Genomic DNA, 8,969 nt, shown 5'->3' with positions numbered 1-8,969 from the left:
TGCAGGGTTAAAAATCAGGAGACAAGAGCTTTATGGTGCAGTAAGCAAATTTTCACCCAACATCATTCCCAAAGGGTTCCAGATCACTCAGGTCATGCAATGAATTATGACTGAGAGGAAAGGCACTTTCAAAACCTGATATTAAGAAAGAAAAGGAAAAAAAAAGACATACTAGCTACCAGGTACTTTCTGTCTTCACACTTCATTAAATGGGAAACTGGTAAACATATATATCACCTTGTGTGGTTGGCACTCCTGTGTATCAACTGGGGAGTGAGAATAGATGGGAATCTCATGATCAGAATCACACACATTTCAGGTCTTTGCTATCGATCAGGTTACACTGTTGTCCACTGGCTGTTTCTAATTACATGTTCCTCTTTCTGCACACGGGAACTTTGGGTCCAGAAGCCTGCAGTCACCAATATCTGTTTTGCTTTATCATGCTTGAAAGTCCAAGAGATCACCTAAGCTTAAACTTTCCTAAAAATAAGGCCAGGCTCTTATTCACGTTTCCCCTCAAACTTCCTTTTTAACTTAAAAAATAATCTGAACGCAAATGAGAGATTTAAATGCAGGGATCTTAATAATTGACTGTTTTCTTAGTCATTAACTATAAAATTAAGTCTGCAAACAAGTATGTGTTCAGCATGCATTAGCCAACCTTACCTAACTTCAGCAAGCTAAGAGAAAAACCCAGAGGGCTTTCATACATGGAGGGAGGTGGAATACATGGCCGTCATATGACCTAGTACTATTAGTGAAAACCACAGTGAATATATGATGTTAACTTAAAATTTACTTTTGCAAGTTGTAATTAAAATGCAAATTTGTAATCATTGACCTTGCCTTGCATTTTTCTTTCAAATGAGTAAAACAGTAAGCTTTTATAAACTATATGATTTCATAAGATCAGAGAAGTCCAGGAAATAATGTGCGCTATAGTTATTGCATAACTACTGGGCTAATTGGATTTCTTAAAGGCCAAGGTCATTAAAATCCTGTGTCACAGAAAGACAACTGAACTGGAAATTAGGGTGCACCTCTTTTCTAGCAAAGCTGTCAGTCAGCTGTATTACTGTGGCCAAGTCATTTAATTTTCATGGACCTCCATTTCCACATCTGTAGAATGAAGGGATTGGACAGTTTATGCCTAATATCTTTCTCTGAAATTTAGTCACTCTCAAAATGACAGTTTAATCAATAATTTCAACTTTCTGTTCTACCAAAAGTATGTTGACAGTACTTTCACCCAGGAAAAGACACATTTCTAAAACGTCCCCTGCCTCATCAGAGTAGGATAAAATTATTAATGGCTGTTGAAGAGCTTGAGGCTGGTAAGAAGAGAAACCAGTATCCCGAATAAACCACAACACACATAGTAATCTGTCATGCAATTAGGTGTGTGAAGTACTGCAGGCAAGTTCAATTCTAAAATTCTTCTTAACAAAGCGACAACTGCATATTCCCCTTCTAATACTACCTTGTTTCTGTAGTCGATAAGCAGAGAATCTTAACTTTTCAGAAAAAGAGGAAAAACATTGCAGAGGGAAATGAGAAATGATCTAGTGGTTAACATTGGAGAAGGAATTGAGAGAAGGACCATCACTATCACGAATCTCAAATGGTAGCTACTTAGCCAAGTGAGTTTAGGAAAAGTGCAGAGTGATCAGAATTTTCACATTGCTTGATATGCTGATTTGTGGGCACCTGAATTATGGAAAAGGAACCATGATAGTGAAAAGGCACTAGCATTGTTTGTGATTAAACTCTGTAAGCCTCCATTTCCTTACCTGTAAAATGAATATAGATGTAGGATCTTCTATCATAGGGTTGTGGTGGGAATAGGGGCTCTGGCACAGCAGCACTGGTATTCAGCAGGTGTGTACCTGGTATGTCTGTACTGATTGTTCAACTATGGAGCACTCCATATCAGTTAGTACATAGCTGCCCTGAGCATATCTGCCCCCCTCTCCCCACTACACACACACACACACACACACACACACACACACACACACAGATACCCATGCTATCTGCCCAGCTCCTTTCCCTAGATTCCTCACACTTCATGACCCAGCAACTAAAGGGTTATTGCCCAGCAGGGCAAAGACCTCAGCTATCCTATTGCAGGGTTAAGGCCAATGACAGTTCTCACAGGTCAGTGCTCATGCCATACTGTTTGTTACATGCTTTTTTATCATTCCAGGTACCTACTGAGTTGTAAACCCTCAAGGATTGTTAGCTATTGTTATTAGCATAACTATTTCTACTATTTTGACATCATGCTTGAAGTACAGTCTTATTTTTATCAAAAAAAAATGTCAATAGCATATGGCTATTAAAGAAATGTATGTGCCTTAAAGAAATTTTTTTTCAACAAGTTTTTTTTTTTTTTCCGCCACATACCCAGCGTGGAAGCTTATAGTATAGGCTCCAAATACATGCTGCAAAAATTTAACTGCAGGATGATGGAAAGCAATGCAGTCAGCTGATATGTGTAACCATGTTACATAATTGCTTCATCCTTAGTGCACCATTCAAAAGTTATTGGGCCATCACTGGGAATAAGTCTTGTTGATCAATTGACATAAGTGGACAGCGCCATATCTAATTTGGATGCCCTTAGACAGAACCCAGATGCTGCCATCACCAAGAAATAATAAAGAGACCAGTCAGAACATGATACTTCCAAGAAAAAAAAAATGAGAGGAGAGAGGTTGTGTGGACAGAGCCAGGAGTGCAGTTTCCAGGCTCTCGGCCTCACATGGAAAGGTGCTGGCTCAGGTAGTAAATGGCCATCAACTGTGATTGGATGGCCATCAGCTGTAACCAGTGAGCCATTGGCCACTAATATAACTGCTGTGGCTACACTAACAGAAAATGGGGGCTAGCAAGAAGATGGTGGCTGAGCTAGCAAGCAGTGGAGTGTGGCAGAGTGTGGATTGCAGATTCTGTGGCTCCTGCTGCCTGTGTCTCCAACCCAGCCGCCAGTGAGACTGTAGTGGTATGACTCCCCTATCTTTGGCTCCGTGGGTGTTCCTTTTTGGCCTCACCATATCCTGTGTTCTTATGCGGGGAGCGGGACCAAAGACCCCGCATGCCACCCTGCGTGATTCCCTGCATGACACAGGTGAACCGTTATTGGGGAATTTGATCATCTGAAATAGATTATCCAAGAAGTATGGACCATGCTTTTTCCTTAAGAACAGCTTGTGTAGCCCATGTTTTTGAATTGGTGCAACTGCCTGAACTGTCCCTTTGACACTGTCTGTGCTAACTTGTGGGGACAGAGCCCCAGAAAGCAGTTTCCAGGCTCTCGGCCTCACATAGACAGGTGCTGGCTCAGGTAGTAAATGGCCATCAGCTGTGGCTAGTTGGCCGTCAGCTGTAACCAGTGAGCCATTGGCCACTAATATAACTGCCGTGGCTACGCTAGCAGAGAGAGGAGAGAGAGAAAGAATGGGGGCTAGCAAGAAGATGGCAGCTGGGCTGGTAAGCGTGGATGGTGGTTTGCGGACAGTGTGGATCCAGCCGCCAGAGAGAATATAGTGGTATGACTCCCCTACCTATGGCTCCGTGGGTGTTCCTTTTTGGCCTCACCATATCCTGCGCTCTTATGGGGGGAGCGGGACCAGAGACCCCGCGGGACTCCCTGCACGACATAACTTCAGGAAGGAGTAAGGGGAAGTGAGCACAGGAAGATATTGTCAGAACAATGGATCGTTTTACATGACTGCCCATGCCAGCAGATGGTGTCGTGCGGGGTGTCATGCAGAGTCTCTTGTCCCGTTCCCCACACAAGAATGCAGGATATGGTGAGGCCAAAAAGGAACACCCACGGAGCCATAGGTAGGGGAGTCATATCACTATATTCACACTGGCGGCACTATAGTCTCACTGGAGGCTGAATCCACACCATCCACAATCCACCATCCTGACTGCAATCCACGCTTGCCAGCCCAGCTGCCATCTTCTTGCTAGCCCCCATTTTTCTCTCTTTCTGCAGCGTAGCCACAGCAGTTATATTAGTGGCCAATGGCTCACTGGTTACAGCTGACGGCCACTAGCCACAGCTGATGGCCATGCAATCACAGTTGATGGCCATTTACTACCTGAGCCAGCACCTGTCTAAGTGAGGCCGAGAGCCGGGAAACTACTTTCTGGGGCTCTGTCCCCACAGATGGGTAATCGAAGTGCTGTCTTCATTCCTAAACACTAGTGAGAGGAGACTCTTTTGGGTTAGTCCACCAGAGTATAATTTACCATGTAGGTCAATCCAATTGAATCAACTCTTCGTCCTAGGAGAGTAGCTTTAGAATGAGGGGGAGGAACCCAGCTGAGAATCCTCACAGGACAGCTCACCCAAACAGCCCATTTAAGACTAAAGAGTGCTTATTTGGCACGTTCTTGGGCTTCCCAGATTGTCATCGCCAAGGGCAGTGATATCTTCACACATGCATAGCATTTGTATGGCTCTGTCAGACAAAGAAATTTAGCTTCCAATCACCCCTACCCTCCAACCTGTGGGCAAAAACCCATCAAGGAACATGGGAGAGCAAATGCCGTTGTGCTGTGCAGAAGCTTTTAAGTTTCATATAGTCCCATTCATTTATTTAGAAACAGCATCATTTTTTTTTTTTCAGAGCCCAGCAGTTTCATAGGTGGGGTGGGAGGAGTATAGATCATTTTCTTTTGTTCTGATGGGTATTTGTAATACAGGACCTCTGGTCCTGCTCCCCACACAAGAACGCAGGATATGGTGAGGCCAAACAGGAAAAACAACGAAGCCATAGATAGGGGAGTTATACCACTATATTCTCACTGGCGGCTGGGTTGGAGACACAGGAAGCAGGAGCAACACGACCCGCAATTTGCCATCCACTTTTCCACCAACCAACCAACCAACCAAACCCCACTTGCTAGCCGCAATCCGCGCCTGCTAGCCTAGCCACGGCAGTTATATTAGTGGCTAATGGCTAACTGATTACAGCTGATGGACAACTAGTCACAGCTGATGGTCACCTAATAACCGAGCCAGCACCTTTCCATGTGAGGCCGAGAGCCTGGAAACTGTTCTCTGGGACTCTGTCCCCACAGTCTTCATGTGGAAAAAGACAGAGAGACGCACAAGAGTACAGACTCAGGAGAAACAGTGTCATCACACAACTGAGCTCTTCCCAAGGTCCTCCCACCTGTACCACCGGCCCTGTGTTCAGCTCTTGTCATGCGGGAGACCCTGCTCACTGCGCCATTTGTCATGCAGGGAGGCCTGCGGGGTCTCTGCTCCCACTCCCCATACAAGAACGCAGGATATGGTGAGGCCAAAAAGGAACACCCACGGAGCCATAGGTAGGGGAGTCATACCACTACGGTCTCACTGGAGGCTGGATCCACACTGTCCGCAAACCGCCATCCACGCTTGCCTGCCAAGCCGCCATCTTCTTGCTAGCCCCCATTCTTTCTCTCTCTCTCCTTCTCTCTCCTCCGTAGCCGCAGCAGTTATATTAGCGGCTAATTGGCTAACTGGCTACAGCTGACGGCCAATCAGCCACAGCTGACGGCCATCTACTACCCGAGCCAGCACTCCTCCACGTGAGGCCGAGAGCCTGTAAACTACTTTCTGGGGCTCTGTCCCCACAGCTCTCATCCCCTCTCCCAGTTAGCCCGGGACTGCACTGTAGTCTCTCCTTCATTCACTCTTATGACAGTCACTTGGGCCGTCAACTGAGTATTTTTCACTGACACAATCTTGAGTAGGAAGACCACCTTCCAGGATAGATGTGGAAACCCTGTTACATCTTTACCCATTATGTTTGTCTGAATTTGTTTTGTTTGTTTTGCAAGCATCGTCTGTCCTTTTCCAATGTGTCTGTTGAATAGACCTCTGTTGAAAAGGACTTTGTTCTAATATAATCCTAAACTGTGGAACAGAGTGTCATGCGGGGGACCCTGCTCGCTGCGCCATGTGTCGTGCAGGGAGGCCTGCGAGGTCTCTGCTCCCGCTCCCCACATAAGAACGCAGGATATGGTGAGGCCAAAAAGGAACACCCACGGAGCCATAGGTAGGGGAGTCATACCACTATATTCTCTCTGGCGGCACTATACTTTCACTGGAGGCTGGATCCACACTGTCCGCAAACCGCCATCCACACTTGCCAGCCCAGCCGCCATCTTCTTGCTAGCCCCCGTTCTTCCTCTCTCTGCTAGCGTAGCCACAGCAGTTATATTAGTGGCCAATGGCTCACTGGTTACAGCTGACGGCCAACTAGCCACAGCTGATGGCCATGCAATCACAGTTGATGGACATTTACTACCTGAGCCAGGCACCTGTCTATGTGAGGCCGAGAGCCTGGAAACTGCTTTCTGGGGCTCTGCCCCCACACAGAGTCAACAAAAACATTGTCTGCAATGGATTCAGAACTTTCTTTGGATGCAGCAATGCCAGTTTGGCGTGTGTATGTGTGTGTAGTGTGTGTGTGTGTGTGTGTGTGTGTGTGTGTGTGTGTAGTGGGTAGTGTGTGTGTGGGTAGTTTGTGTTCATGTGACTTATCAAAGGTGACCCAGGGGACCTTGGAATCAGCTAAAGCCAAGAGCTCCTGTGACATGTTCTCCACTTACCTGACTGTTAAAGGTAAGTGTTAGCCCATTGGTGGGTGTCCTGTCACCAAAACCACCTAACAGAGGCTATTTGAAGGCTACTTATTCCATTAAGGGGCTAATCTTTGCTCCACTTTCACTTTATTTAAAATATGTTGTAATATTGGATAGGACTAGTCACTCTGAATTACTCTTTTTTTTCTAAACTTTCTTTGATATCTCTATTGATTTGTTCCAAATATACTTGAAAATTTTGTTTTCCCTTCTGTCCCCAGGATATTTGCTGATTTTAAAGGGAAAAAAAGAAAACCCACACCTGTACAATGGAGAAAGCTGGTGGTCACCATCTCACGCATGTAATGAACTGTAGGCCGGCCTGCTGTGCATCCTCAATGGCTCAACACGGCAGGCACAGCATGCCTAGGAAACTGTCTCCTCTGAACCTAGTCAGGCATTTTCAGAGATACAGAGACTAGAAGAGCAAGTTAAAGTACGGCCTAAAGAGAGAATAGGATACACCCAGGCCAACAGGATTTGCCTCATATTTTCAAAAGATCAAAATATTTTCCAAATATTTCAAAATTAGTTTCAAAACAAATTTATTCTCAAGAGCCAAAGACATGCACTCTAAAGTGGAGGGACTATTTTCTACAATAAAAGAGACAATATCTCAGTGTAACCTGTGACCTGTGTTTAGATTCTGATTTGAAAGATCAAAGCAGTAATAAATGGCATTCTCAGGTCAAATAAGAAATTTAAATACGGGATAGATATTAGGAAATAAATTAATTTTCTTAGACATTATCATGTTATTGTGATTATATAGGAGAATTCATTTTATTGAAGTATTTAGGGTGAAGTACAATGATGTCTGCAACTTAGTTTCATCATGATTCAGCAACAACACAAAAACACAGTATAACAGATTTAATACAATCCCCATCAAAATCCCAATGGCATTTTTTAAAGAAATAGAACAAAAAAATCATCAGATTTGTTTGGAACCACAAAAGACCCAGAATAGCCAAAGCAATCCTAAGAAAAAAGAACAATGCTGGAGGTATCACACTCCCTGACTTTAGCTTGCACTACAGGGCAACAATAATCAAAATAGCGTGGTATTGGCAGAAAAACAGACACGTAGACCAATGGAATAGAATTGAGAACCCAGAAATAAAACCACATAAATATGGACAGATAATTTTTGACAAAGAAGCAAAAAATGTACAGTGGAGAAAAGACAGCCTCTTCAATAAATAGTGCTGACAGAATTAGAAAGCCACGTGCAAAAGAATGAAACTGGACTGCTATCTGTCACCATGTACCAAAATTAATTCAAAATGAATCAAAAACTTAAGCATAAGATCTGAAACAATAAACTGCATGGAAGAAAACATAGGTACTAAACTTATGGACCTTGGGTTCAAAGAGCATTTTATGAATTTGACACCAAAGGCAAGGGAAATAAAAGTTAAATAAATGAATGGGACTATATGAAACTTAAAAGCTTCTGCACAGCACAAGAAACCATCGACAAAATAAAGAGGCAACCAACTAAATTGGAGAAGATTTTTACAAACAATGCCTCCGATATGGGGCTAATATCTAAAATATAGAAGGAACTCATGCAACTCAACAACAAAAAAACAAACAACCCAATTGAAAAATGGGCAGAGGACCTGAAGAGACATTTCTCCAAAGAGGACATACAAATGGCAAATAGACATGTGAAAAAATGCTCAACATCACTAATCATCAGAGAAATGTAACTAAAAACCACAATGAGATATCACCTCACCCCAGTTAGAATGGCTATCATCAACAAGACAAATAGTAACAAGTGTTGGAGAGGCTGTGGAGAAAAACGAACCCTCACACACTGTTGGTGGGAATGCAGACTGGTGCAGCCGTTATGGAAGGCAGTGTGGAGGTTCCTCAAAAAATTACGAATAGAATTACCATATGACCCAGCAATCCCTCTCCTGAGTATCTACCAAAAAAATCTGAAAACCTTTATACATAAAGACACGTGTGCTCCAATATTCATTGCAGCTTCATTTACAGTGGCCAAGACATGGAAACAACCAAAATGTCCTTCGATAGATGAATGGATAAAGAAGTTGTGGTATATATACACAATGGAATACTATTCGGCAGTAAACAAATATGAAATAGGAGCATTTGTGACAACATAGATGGATTTTGAGATTATAATGCTAAGCGAAATAAGTCAGACAGAAAAAGCAGAGAACCATATGATTTCACTGATATGTGGTATATTAACCAAAAACAACAAAAGAACAAGACAAACAAACGAGAAACAAAAACTCATAGACACAGACAATAGTTTAGTGGTTACCAGAGGATAA

This window comes from Rhinolophus sinicus, chromosome 16 (assembly GCF_057876585.1).
Source record: "Rhinolophus sinicus isolate RSI-liver-muscle chromosome 16, RSI-T2T, whole genome shotgun sequence".
Lineage (NCBI taxonomy): Eukaryota > Metazoa > Chordata > Mammalia > Chiroptera > Rhinolophidae > Rhinolophus > Rhinolophus sinicus.
Note: the sequence above shows the minus strand (reverse complement) of the source record.